This window comes from Cricetulus griseus, chromosome 2 (genome assembly GCF_003668045.3).
Source record: "Cricetulus griseus strain 17A/GY chromosome 2, alternate assembly CriGri-PICRH-1.0, whole genome shotgun sequence".
NCBI classification, from domain to species: Eukaryota; Metazoa; Chordata; class Mammalia; order Rodentia; family Cricetidae; genus Cricetulus; species Cricetulus griseus.
Window position 1 is genome coordinate 339290962 of NC_048595.1, and position 14384 is coordinate 339305345.

General features: G+C 39.7%; 1 pseudogene; it reads right to left on the reverse strand.

Annotated features, from left to right (window-relative positions):
* Window positions 1-1321: 1321 nt before the first annotated feature.
* On the reverse strand, window positions 1322-3134 carry LOC100768144 (annotated as a pseudogene).
* Between the last annotated feature and the right edge of the window lie 11250 nt (window positions 3135-14384).

A 14384-nucleotide genomic window follows, 5' to 3' on the forward strand; every position in this document is an offset into this window, starting at 1 on the left:
ACTTTAATACTTTAACCAAATGTTTGCTTTCACAGGTTTGGTTAATATGCCTTTTTATGTAGGAAAGCATGATTTTCTGAGAAGGTGTCCAAGGAACTGTGAATAATGCTGTGTGGCAGCAGGTCATCCCATGTGATGGGAAGTCCTAGAAGCAACTACAAAGACCTCTTCTTCAGTTAGAAGAGAACTCTTGTATTCATTTATTTACATGAAGAAGGAAGTTGAAGTCTTGTCAGGATGAATTACATAAAAGAAACTTTTTTTTCTCCCTTAAGTCAGAGGAACAAGATTCATCAAGACATTTTCTCTGGATATTTATTATTTTTTCTTTATCTTGTTCCTGTTGAACTTCCTGGCCAAAGCAACTGTATGTTTGACTCCTGAACTAGATAGCATGATCTCAGAAATATGCTATTTGGAAACTGCAGAGCCCAGATTTAAAGCATCAGAACAGTCACTTGTGAGCATGTTCCAAGTGTCCAGCTGTTACCATTGAAATGAGCTAGTGCTTCAGTACTGGGAAGTACAGTTTATAGTAGGGTCCCACTGGCAGATAGTTGGTAAAATGCTTGTCCCTGCATATTTGACTTGATAAAGAAAAAACAGTTTTGGGGAAGTGACGGCAAGGGTGGGGAAACATATCTTCATGGTGATGAAGCCACAGCAAATTTCTAGGAGACAAGCTGTCACTTTCTTTGACCTTACAAAATTCCCCATGAAGTTTAATTCACAATCAGTTTAGTAATAATAGGAATTAGATGTGATTAAAAAAATAAAGTAGCTTTCATAAATGCTTTCTTTCTTTCTTTTTTCCCATTTGTAACGACCTGTTTATTTTGTTGAGAAATTTTGCCAATGAGAACATGTTTAAAACACTTGGAGTTTACAAACTTTTAACTTTCTTTAGAATATGAGATTGTTGGCAACCTGTTCTTAAAAAAAAAAAAAGCATAAAACAAGGATGGAGAAGTGTATACTGGATAAAATGTCAGGGAGACTATTACACCTCATTGCCAGGGGAAGAAAGACTAAACAATTAGTGCAAAGGTCTCATTCTAGTGAATTGAGAAGGAAACTTGAAGAGAAATAGAGCATATAGTCAGTGCAGAGGTGGTACCCAACCCCGGCCCCAACGGACCTGCTAGTATCAATAATGGGAGACAACCTCCTCATCTTCCTTTCACATCTCAAGTTGGAAAGAGGAAGATGGGGAAGGGTGAGACAAAATAAGCTGGTTATAGTACCTTGTTGAGTTAGGAGACCTGAGTTTGATGAAGCATAGTAGGGTTGGAAGTCAAGTCCTGCTCACAGCATTTGAGGGTTGGGGAAAAGATGGCTGCAGGAGGCAAGAGTTATGAGTTTAGCAGGGCTTCCATTGAGGCAGAATAAGGGACTAAGCCTTCTCCTGTAGCAGAGGGGACAATTCTACTTTCCCAGCAGGAAAGGGTCAAGGGTTGAGTAGAGTCTTCAGTAGGGCAGGGAAGCTGGGAGTTCCCCAACCTGTCACAGGATCCCAGCCAGGACCAGAGCAGAAACCCTGACCCTCCACTTCTTCATTCAGACAGGACTCATGGCAGCCATGGGTTTCATCAAAGAGTCCTGCTCCATGCTGCTGATAAAGTCTTGGATTGAGAAAGCCAAGCAGGGGCTGGCCATTGAGTATTCTGTGTTCATTTATCAAAGATAAAATTCCCCCAAACACTGGAGTAGAGGCCGAGGTTCCAGATACCCATGGAATGGGGACGTTGTTGCTGACTACCCAGTAGCCATCAGAAAGTGCAGCAACATCTGGGTAGGCACCGCCACTAGCATTGAAGTAACTAGATGGTGGTAGATGAGAGCTGGACTTCAAGAACTGGGCCACTGCTTCCTCCTGGTATGAAGGCTGTGGGAAAACAGCTGAAGCCTCCACCACTGATATAGTCAACTACTTCATTTGTGATGAGGAATGGATTCCTGAAGGAGGTTCCGCCTACTGTAGTGATGTAGGGGCTAGAAGCAGGGAAGCTAGGACGGAACTTGTGTCTTCCAGAGACAGACCAACACCCAGCTCCAGTGTCACCTGAGGCAAAAAGTAGGGTGAGACCCAGAGCAGTAGCCTTCATGAACTCGGTGTTGACTCTCTGGATGTAGATGCTGCTGAGGGAGTCTTCATCATCTCCATAACTCACAGTATATACATGTGGCAAGGTTGACTCATTGCTGAGAAGCAGGATCCACTGCAAGAAGGGCTCCTGTACCTCATGCCAGCCAGGGCTACTGTTGACCCAAGTGGAGATGTTGGCACCAGCACTCATCAGGTATTCCACATCTAGACTGGCCTCATCCCAGTTTGGCCTCGACCCTGTTTTCCAACCACTCTGGCCACTGATGCTTGGTGTGCAAAATCGCCACCAAACAGGCGCATGAACTCAGTCAAATTTGAGTCATGGAAATACTGTTCCAGGAACTGGGCACAGGCCTGGCTATTGTTGATGGTGCCAGAGCCCACATCTTGTGCTGTCAGGTTGTATCGCTGACAGAGCACAGATGGAGTCACTCTCAGGTGAAGGCCAACAGTTTTTCACCCCTGTGGCTCTGGCCGTTGTCTCAGAGATGACATGGGGGAAAACGGTGCAGTCCCCCTACAAAGTCCACATGAGGGGCCAAGGCCTGGGGAAGCTGGTAGGGATGTGGGGACCTTACAACACGGGTCTCTGTAGGTCCCCCCACATAGCGATAAAACTCTGCCCCAGGGAGCAGCAGCTCAGCCTGCCAGACACTCAGCCGGCAAGTCAGAAAGTCCTGTGTGGTCACTGAATGACAGTTCCGGGCTCCAGCTGCCAAGAGCCATTTTTGGATGGTGTGCAGGATCAATGGTGATGGTTGGACCAACTCAGCACATCTTCTAGGGTTAGGTACTTTATGTATTGAGGAGAGCTGGGATCTGACACCGCCTGCACCAGCTCCAAGAGTCTTCCCAGGTTTTGCTGTTTCAGGGCAAAAGTGAGACTCAGCTCTTCTTCAGGGTCCACTAGGCCCAGAGACACCCAGACTGGCGGCAGCATCCATTATTGTTCCGACTCAGGGCTATACATGCATTGGCCATTGATAACGAGAGCAAGGAGCCCTAGGAGGCAGGCTTGGTGTCCCATTTTGGATTTCGGCTCATAAATGCTTTCTTTTATTGTAACTACTTGGTGCAGAGTGTAGTCAGAAATGATAACTTTCACTTTCTAGTGCTTTTTTTTTTTAAAGATTTTATTTATTTATTATGTATACAACATTCTGCTTCCATGTATATCTGCACACAAGAAGAGGGCACCAGATCTCATAACGAGGGTTGTGAGCCACCATGTGGTTGCTGGGAATTGAACTCAGGATCTCTGGAAGAGCAGCCGGTGCTCTTAACCTCTGAGCTTTCTCTCCAGCCCCACACTTTTCTAGTGTTTTAACAGCCTCTGCCTGAATTTATTCATCAACAAAACATACTAAAAACAAAGGTTGTCCAGCTCAAGTGATTGAGTCTTGGCTGATTTGTGCCTTTGCTTTAGTAATGTTTAGATTTGGGATCCACTGGGGATACCCAGATCCTTTAAAAGGCTGCATTTCCCACATGGCAGTTGAAAATCCTTTTTGATTTTGTTGATTCTTAAAAAAACCTCTTAAATCAAAATACAATTAAAAAAGTAGGCACATCCCACAGTAGATCATCATATCATATTTATGCAATGAATCTTGTCTCAAAAAGACAGACACATGTTTTTTTCTATTTGTGATTCCTAGATTTTATGTACATGCATAAAATCACATATGTATGTCTGATGAGAAGATAGAAGGGAGAATGTCTAAGAAAACAAAGGTGATGAATGGGGACAAGAGGTGGTGGGGGCTGGAAAGGGGGAGACTAGGGAGCATAAAGGGGAATTTGCTCAAAGGCAATATACACGTGCATGAACATGTTCTCATGCAATGTAATTTAACGTACAATGAATAAAAGCAATGGATGTTTAAGAGTCTGTACATCACTAGGTACTAAACAAGATTATGTAACCAACACTTCGATCAAGAAATGAAGCATTCTCGGGTTCTGCGGCCCTGTTTGGAAACATCTAATGCCAGGGTCTGCTCACCAGATCCGAACTTGGCAATGGGATCCAACAAACCCAGACACTGCCAAGGCCCTGGTAACAGTGCCGCCTCCATCCATGAGAAGAGGACAGACATCAGAGTATTGGAACTGTTTGTATCTACCAGAAGGGTACCTTGGTCCCATACCCACCAGGAGAGGAAGAGACTCCTGCTACACCCACCAGAAGAAAGGATGAAAAGAGGACAATATAAAAGCACATAAACAACAGAATACAAGAGATAGAAGAGAGAATCTCAGGAGTTGAAGACACTCTAGCAGAAATAGACTCATCAACCAAAGAAAATCTTAAGTCCAACAAATCCCTAACACAAAATATCCAGGAAATATGGAATACCATGAAAAGACCAAACCTAAGAATAATAGGTATAGGAGAAGGTAAAGAAATCCAACTCAAAGGCACAGAAAACATATTCAACAAAATCATAGAAGAAAACTTTCCCAACCTTAAGAAAGACATGCCAATGAAAATACAAGAAGCTGACAGAACACCAACTAGACTGAACCAAAAATAAGGTCTCCTCACCACATAATAGTCAAAATACCAAACATACAGAATAAAGAGTAAATATTAAGAGCAGCAAAGGAAAAAGGTCAAGTAACATATAAAGGCAAACCTATCAGAATTATACCTGACTTTTCCATGGAAACTCTGAAAGCCAGAAGGTCCTGGATAAGATATTCTACCTACACTAAGAGACCACAGATTCCAGCCCAGACTACATACCCAGCAAAGCTTTCAATCAATATAGATGAAGAAAACAAGATATTCCATGACAAAACCAGATTCAAACAATACATATCCACCAATCCAGCCCTACAGAAAGTTCTGGAAGGAAAAGTCCAACCCAAGGAAGTTAACTACAACCAGAAAAACATAAGCAATAGATAATTCCACTTTATCAACAGCCAAAAGGAAAAAGGGATATAATCCCACACATAATTTCACCACCATCACCAAATCAAAAATAAACAAGAATGAACAATCAATGGTCATTAATATCCATCAACATTAATGGTCTTAACTCACTTATAAGAAGGCACAGATTAGCAGAATGTATAAGAAGACAGAATCCATCCTTCTGCTGCATACAAGAAACACACCTCAACTTCAAAGACAGATGGGACCTAAGAATTAAAGGTTGGGCTTTCTTTTAGTGGTGTAGGACTAATTTGTAGCAGAGTTCACTTCTATCTGTGGGATTGATATTGACATACATTGTGTGCATGACATTAACAAACAAATTACAGCCAGAGGCTGTATCTCAGGTTTTCCTCTGATAGTCATTGTCTTGTGCCACTTGAGCCTCCTGGAGTCTTCAACTTTCTCTGTGCTATGTGGAACTTGCCACGTGCCTATGGGCTTTACCTGGAGTCAGACCCAGTCTTTACCCTGAGTCTGTAACTTGTGCTGATCCTGCTGGGAGATATGGGTTATGATCAACATCAGGGAGCTCTTTGGTGTTTGTAGCATGAATATTAAAGTATAATACTACAGAATATTATTATACACTCCACAGCCCCTTATACCTATAATGGCAGTATTTGATAGTATTTCTTTTTTGACATGAAAGACAATTTTATTATATATAGGAGTTTTAGCATGCATGTTTACATCTTTGTTTGCTGACCAGTGTGTACATCAGCTCTAATTTATTTTGGTTAACTTTCTGAGTTTGTAATGCCACATATACTTTAGCATGGCTTCTTTGGGAAAGTAAGTCACACAGATCCTAGGGATGCATTATGAATAAGATGCTCTCTGTCTCTTCTGTGTGATGTGATCCCACACATGAATGCCAAAGTGTGAAGTCGGTCAGCTTCATTTTCACAAAAGCAGAGTGTTAGTGTAGCTCACAGCACTTCTGCGTGCTCCACTGTCCCCGGCTTTGGATATTGTGCATATGGCAATGAGAAGGCAACTGAAGGTTTTCCCAGAGAAATGATATTAGAGGTGCCATCAAGGAAAGTGATTTTGTTAGGAAATGTGAGCAGAAAGAAAATTTTAATACCCAGGTATGCTCACGTGGGAGAATTCTTGAAAGTCAGAGTCATCTTTGCAGGACATCATGAACCACCATTAAATTTAACTTAGAGCAGCTGAGAAAGTAAACTCATGCCATAAATAATGGCCCTATAGAATGTTCAAATGAAGATAAGCAGTGCACACAGCAGACTATTAGGGACAACACCCGGAGCAACACATCCAACTGAGAAAACAGCATCCTTTAATTTTCAACTATCTTGAAAATTGTAAAAGAACACCAACTATGTGAAATTCTTGGAGAGTCTCCTGGAAAGTGTTTTTTTCTTTCCTGGAAAATGTTTTCTCTTTTTGGGGAATTAACTTTGAGAACCCTTTACCTACTGTTTGTTTTGCTGTTGAATACATGCATGCATGGAAATAAATTAATAAACACTAGAAAATAGAGGTATTAAGAAGGAGTTGTCGGCTGGGTGTTGGTGGTGCATGCCTTTAATCTCAGCACCCATGAGGCAGAGGCAGGCAGATCTCTGTGAGTTCGAGACCAGCCTGGTCTACAACAGCTAGTTCCAGGATAGCCTCCAAAGCCACAGAGAAACCTTGTCTCAAAAAAACCAAAAAAAAAAAAAAGAGTTGTCAAATGATAGCTTATGAACAACAGGGGCAGAATAATTCTCCTCTATGAACATCTTTTTTCTCATGAAACGAAAGCTTCAATCTATTCTCTAGTTCGGAGCTAGTGATAGTTACTGCATGTTTGGCAGTTTATTAACCTTCCTCTGGTCATTTTCTCTCTCTCTAAGAAACAATAACATGTTCACAGGGAAGAAGAGATGGGAGCCCTTTTAGAAATCATGTGCTATAAAGCGCATGCTTGCCTGCCAATGTTCAAAATTATGGAAACATGTGCATGAGACTTTTGGACAAAGCCAACCTCTGGTCTCAAGACAAAATGTTCTGAGAAAGTGCACAGTCCTTACTCCTGTACGACACGAACAAACAAGTGCTTAATTCTGCCATGGACCTCTACTCCAGCATGGCAACCAGGAATACACAACAGAGCTGCAAAATCCCAGGTGGTTTATGGTTAATGACACAGGAGCATTAGCAGCACTGAGTAACGAGGTATGCAAAGAATGACACAACTTAACTTCTGTTAAGCCACCACAAGGATAAATGATTTGCTTAGATAAATCATTCTGCACAGACCTTAAAGATAACTGTGAACAAATGAAGAACAACAACAACAAAAAATTCCACCAGAAATCTATTGGCACAATTTTAGCCAGCTTGCCTGTGCCAAAAATCAGCTTAAGAGAAGTGCGAAATAAATTGTCTTGTAGTATCTTTGAGTTAGAAAAATGAACCCATAAAATCAGTTCTTGGTGCATTCAGTGTTTCAAGCAAAGTCTTAATATTTCATATTGCATGTCCTTTAATACATATAAAATATTATTGTTTTTGATGCATTTTGTTAGCTAGCATCTACTTATGTTTTTAAGGAAAGCAGCAATGTGTTTTAATGAGCTAGACGTTTGAGACTTCTTAGTTCCCCCAAAGTTTAATTTTATTATTTAAGGTAAACCTTTGGTTTGCTTCCCTCCAAGTGCAGCCAAGCTGTGCTTTGGAAAGTATTAAGAAGCAGACTTAAATACAGTTGCTGAGATGTATCCTTACCAGTGAAGGGTTACATGTTTGTAAGCTAAGCAGGTGAGAAACTGAGGTAGAGGTATTAAAAGTTCAGGACTAGCCTGGATTGCATAGTGAATTTGAGAATAACTTGGCCTGTGTAACTAGACTCTGAAAACAAAACATAATAACAAGAAAAAGAAAGAAAGAAAAGAAGGAAGGAAGGAAGGAAGAAAGGAAGGAAGGAAGGAAAGGCAAAGAAATGTCTTCCAACTTTAGGCTTCTAGGAGCTTTTATCTCAAACTTCCTTCCCAGCTATTACATAAACTTTTTTAAAAATGAATTTAAAACCTTAATTATCCAAATGCAGATGAGCAAGTGAAATAAAATAGTATGATTATAAAAAGTCTACTGTTACACATTTTTGTTGAATTATGTGTTAATAACATGTTTACAATTTAAGACATAGCCACCAATACAGTATTTTTTATATATGTATATATATATTTATATTTATATAAAAAGACCAATAATGGCAGTAGGTTATGCATCAATAGCAGCAACAGCTTTTCCAGGTTCTGCAGTCATTTGAACAAAATTGTAGAAACATCCAGCACTCTCCATTTTTTAAAAAAATAGTAAAAAACAAAATCCCAGAAAAACAGCACAGTTCTGTTACCCTTGTGGTACCTGGCACCATTTTTTTGTTAAAATTAGCTTCTCAATCATCATCTGGAAGGAAACCATTCTGAGCAACATCATTAAAAACAGCTCTGAAAAAGCACGGTTACTACTATGTATCATAAAGCAGGTCCACATATGAGTGAGTACATATCATGTTTGTCTTTTTCATAAACTTTTTTTGAACCAAATTAGATCCTAGCAATCAAAAGAAGAATGTGTGATACAAGAAATATTGTTTGAAATGTGCGCTCATATTATGAAATGCTGAATATATTAAAGCTAATTTTTATTCACCTTAAAAAGTAGCAGGTTGTAACTTGTGAAGGAAAGTCTCATAAAAGACACTAGAGACTAAAAGCCAAATTAGAGAGCCGGAGAGATGCTCAAGTGTTAAAGAGTGGTTACTGCCCTTCCAGAGGACTGAGATCAGTTTCCAGTGCTCACACTGGGTGATTCATAACTGCCTGTACTCTAGCTCCTGGGGTTCTGAAAGTCTTTTTCTCAAGGCAGCTACATACATGCATATGCACAGAGACACTCACAAGCATATGCTCTCTCTCTCTCTCTCTCCATCTCTCTCTCTCTCTCTCTCTCTCTCTCTCTCTCTCTCACACACACACACACACAAATATAGTAATTTTTTTAAAAAACAAACTATAGGAATAGTTATTACCTAATGTCATATCACCTCACTGTCAGGCTTGCTGTGCCACTTTGACAGATTCAAGCAGAGCCTGAAAATACACAGAGTGCAAGTAAGACTATGACAGTTATTTTCAAAATGAATTAAAAACTGTACATGCAAAGAGACACCAAGACCATGGCAACACTTATAAAAGAAAGTATTTAATTGGGGGCTTGCCTACAGTCTCAGAGGTTTCATCCATTATCATCATGGCAGGAAGCATGGTAGCACTCAGGCAGACATGGGGCTGGAGAAGTAACTGAGAAGTCTACATCTGGATCTGCAGGCAGCAGGAAGAGGGAAACCCTGACCTTGTCTTGGGCTTTTGAAACCTCAAAGCCCAGTCCAAGTGACACTTCCTACAACAAGGCCACATCTACTCCATCAAGACCATGACTCCTAATCTTTTCAAGTAGTGCCACTCCCTGGTGACCAAGTATTCAATTATATGGTGACCACTCTTATTCAAATCCCCACACTGAGGATTTGTATCAGAAATGAAACTTTGTTTCCATGCTGGACATGATACCTGTGATGCCCTAGGTGCTATTATGGCCTCTACCACTATGCTATACTCCAAGGCTGGAACATTACATTTTGCTCCAAAAGGTATTCATGAAAAAGATTTGAAAGAAATAATTTTTGATATTTGTAAAACAGAGATGGGATTTAAGACAAGGTTAAAGGATTTGTACCATATCTTTACATTGATATATACATCATATGTGAACATCTCTTTTTGTGTTTAAATGTATATGTATAAATTCCATATGTGAAATAATATAGTATATAAATAGTATTATAAATATAACTATGTATGCCTGAGCACAGACATGCTACATATATTCTCTCTTTATGTATATAAATCTACATATATGATAAAGATAAAATCACATCAGTAATTGCATATATCTCTTGTAAAATGCCCAAGAACAGAGTTGTTTCAGATTTTGGATTTTTCTTTATATAACAAGATAGTTTACATAAATGAGAACTCTAAACATGAAACTTCTTTATGTTTTATACATCTTCCATTCAGAGCTTGAAGAAAATTTTGCACAGCATCTTGAATATTTCTGAGCAGGAAACAGTTTTGTGGTGTCGGGTTCCCTGCTCAGGGCATTATACTGCTGTTCCGAGCCTGGAGTTTCTGATAAAGACTACTTACCATGTGCTGAAAGAAACATGTGAAAAGTGACAAAATCCTTAAAATCCCTTAGGAATGTTTTTTGAGGAAGCAGTGGGCTCTTTAGTGATATATATATATATATATATATATATATATATATATATATATTTAAGTATATTAATGATAAGTAAATTAATGCTATATATCATTACACATGTTAGTAATTTTGAAAACATGTATCCAAGCAAGCCTTTCAAGATGTTTTTCCACTGTGAAATAAAGGCAAGTGCTGTCTTAGAGGAAGGGCCTTGGTAGAATCTTAGACTGACATTAAACTTTAACTTTAGAATAATTTTAAGGAAGAATACATCAAAGCGTGTGAAAATGGTGGTCAATTATATTATCATTAATATAAGGCAACACAGTGTTATCATTCTTCATAAAATGCCATGAAATAAGTATGTTAAGGATATTTAATTATGCGCATGAGTGTGATAATAAAGGAAAATTGTGAGTTAATTGCTTTCCTTAGAGATGCTATTAGAGATGGCAGTTGGCAGACGCCTAGCATTCTCATGATTCATCCTAAAGAAATATGCTGTCGGGCTGGTAGCATTGGAGATATTCTGGGAAAACCAGGAAGGAAAACTAGGCTTTCCTGGCACAGATTTCACAGAACACTTTATTTTCAGCCACGTGCCACTGCCCCTGAGAAGTCTTCTCCTACTTAGTCCAGCGTTATGACTTTTATGAGACCAAAACACTTTGTAGACATCTTTGGTATGCTTCTTTCCACATGGGATTTTAATCATCACTCCATGTGGTGTGTTGGTCTCTATTTCCAAACTAGGAGGCTCTTAGAGACATGGCTACTTTATTCCTCCTTCTCCATAACTGGGGTATTGTCCCACAAGAGGCTCTTAGCTCAGGTTTTGGAGTGAGTTTGAAGTCTCTTCTCGGACCCACAGAGGCAGGAGCTCAGAGACATTTGTGTGAGAAAGAGCATCTCTGATTTGTCCCTTCCAGTAGCATCTGAAACACCACCACTGTATTTAGATTTGTCTGAATAGCTTTAATCTGTTGACACCACCCTATTCTTGTTTTCTCTAAAAGGAGAAACTTTCATTTCCTCTTGTTCACTTTCTATCTCACTGGAAAAATATGAACAAGTAGGGTGTAGCTACTGAGACTCCAGAAACATCCTTGCTCCAATACTTCACAGGAAAAAGATGAGTTGTCAGAGGGGATAATTTACATCGTCACAGATACACTGCAAACATGTCTTTGAATTCTGCAATTTGCTTGAACATGTCACAAATTTGAGTGGGCGTGACAAGGAGAGGGAAATCGTGAAGAGCTCTACAAACATGGTTGAGCAGTGATACCCATTCTAAATAGAACTTCTAGGACTCTCACATAATACGTACAATAACTTACGCACAAATTCTTGTAAATGGTGGTTTGGGGCACCTATCTGTTCTGAAGGCAGTTGTCTTGTTGTCTAGGTGGTGCACATCTAGGAAAAACTTGAATTGAGATCAATGAGGGACAAATTATCTTCTATCTATCTATCTATCTATCTATCTATCTATCTATCTATCTATCTATCTGTTCCAAACTTTCATGTAGTAAAAAATGAAATAACTGCTTAGAGAAAACCTGTCAGTTTTGAGAAGAGTGATGGAAAGGTTGAAAATTAGAAAACAGAGAAGGAAATTCAATGTAGTGTTGGGCAGAACCCAGGGTTGTGTGGACTGGCACAATACCAGAGTTATCATCCCTCTGGTAACAAGAATGTTATACACGTAAGAGTACTGGGGTGTTTTGACTTCAGAGACATAGTCACTAATTACTATGAAACTCTTGTATTTACTATGATCTGGCTTCTGGGCCTCATGGCTCATTAGCCATTAGATCAAGGCTCTGTGTGTGTGTGTGTGTGTGTGTGTGTGTGTGTGTGTGTGTGTGTGTGTGTGTGTTAAAAGAAATAGAATCTAGAGTCAAGATAGAAAGTTGTAGAATAAGAGAGATAAACAGAACAAGGTATAGTGGCACATGCCAGTATTCCCAGCATTTGGGAGGCTAACACAGTGAGACAGACAAGCATATGGGAACTTTATCAGCATGAGTTTACATTTGACTTGGGCTGTGCATACACTACTCTTTAAATAATGCACTTGGCAGCCTGAAAACCTTGTCCACACATACTATGCATGCTCATCCTTTCTGAACAATGTATTTGCATGCTGTCAGCAGCATAGCACCCTCACCTGACTTGATCAGAATGCATACCTCTTTTCTGAACAGTTGGAAAAGGCTTCTCCTCCCCTTAACAACCATCAAAATTTGCTTACATTCAATTTTGCCCTAGTTATGTTCAGGTAGAGAGGTTGATTTGGTCTGAACTAGCTTTGAGTGCATGTTCAATAAAGTAAGCTGTGTCTCCAAAGTGAACTTTTAGGGCAGACAGCCTATTAAGTCAATGCATGACTGTGTGTACACATGGCTAAAATTAGATGCATCAATGGAGAAAGGGCATGCCCAATAGAAAAGAAGTTATATAACTTTATTTTGTCAATCAATATGGACAATTACCCAAACTACTACAGCCCTAGTAATCAAACTGTCTTTTTAAAGAAAGAAAACCTAGGCAATAATCTGAGCCCCTTGAGCACCATCACTCATGTGTCTAGGGCCCTTGAGTGCCCTCACTCATGTGTCTAGGGCCCTTGAGTGCCCTCACTCATGTGTCTAGGGCCCTTGAGTGCCCTCACTCATGTGTCTAGGGCCCTTGAGTACCCTCACTCATGTGTCTAGGGCCCTTGAGAGCCCTCACTCACATGTCTAGCTGTCACCTTCATTGCTGTTTTTTCCTTTTGCTTTAAATAAAGTTAACTTACTATTTGTGTATTCTCTGTGAACCTTTATTCTATTCTTTTACTAAGAGGCTAGGAACCTGGAAATATTTGACAGGGATCTTGCCCATCAGTAACAGGAGGAGGGAAGAAGGGAGGAAGAGAGAAAGGGGGAAAGGGAGGGAAGAGGGGAAAGGGGAGGGAAGAGGAGAACTGTAGTAGTTGTTGTTACCTCTTTTGTTGTTGTTGTTGTTTTCTTTGCTCTTTGGGGGCCTGCTGCCCAGCTCCCAAGTAAATACACAGAGACTTACTTATTCTTTCTTATAGATTCTTTCTTAGCTTGACTTATTTTTTTTAACCACTTTTTCTTAGCTTAAATTAGCCCATCTACATTTTGTCTCTGGGCTTTTACCATTCTCTATATCTTTTCTTTCCTTCTTACTCTATGGCTTGCTGTGTGGCTGGCCTCATATAACATGAGAAGTTCACAATCTGAATTTAGAAACAAAAACAAACACCATCTTGGAAAAAATGGTAGTCTTGTGAAAGTACACCAGATGAACTCTGGTTTTGTGTCTCCAATGCCCATTTACAAAGCCTCCATGCATTTAACATGTTCCCAAGGAGAGCAAAACCCTTTCATTAGCATGATGACAAATCTCTTGTCTTATCTGACTTAATCCCATTTCATTCTTGTAGCATGAGTTTCTTGCTATTGTTTGCAGTATGATTTTTGATCATTGTTCTCATGTCACAAATAAAAGTTCTATGCCATATACATCATATGCACATAACACAATATATCTATTTAGAAAAAATATAAAAAGATAACAAAAGGCTGGCATTTAGTGGTACATTGATTTCTCAGTTCTATACACTGGTTTTGAGAGCACAGGCTGTCCTGCTCAGATGCCTTGTTTTCTGCACTCATGGAAACTGAGGCTCATAGAGTTTAAGAAGTTTCCACAGTGTCACCTCTGTCAGGCTGACGATGAAGGCATGAGCTTCATGGATTTGCTGGTGTCAGCTCTCTGCTACATGAAGGGTACCATTTGGTGTCATGCAGTGTGGAACTTCTGAGAATACAAGAAATGATGGGATGGTCAATCAATCATGAACAGATAGTATTGATTTCTCCTCCACCATATAACTTATTGTAGGTTCAATTTTATGTTTTGTTTTCTCTTCTATTAGTGAATACCAGCCATAAATCTGAAAAGCTTAAGTGACTGGCTGAATTGCTAGAATGATGCTCTGTGGTAGTTTTGAATCAATTTGCAGTATATGTC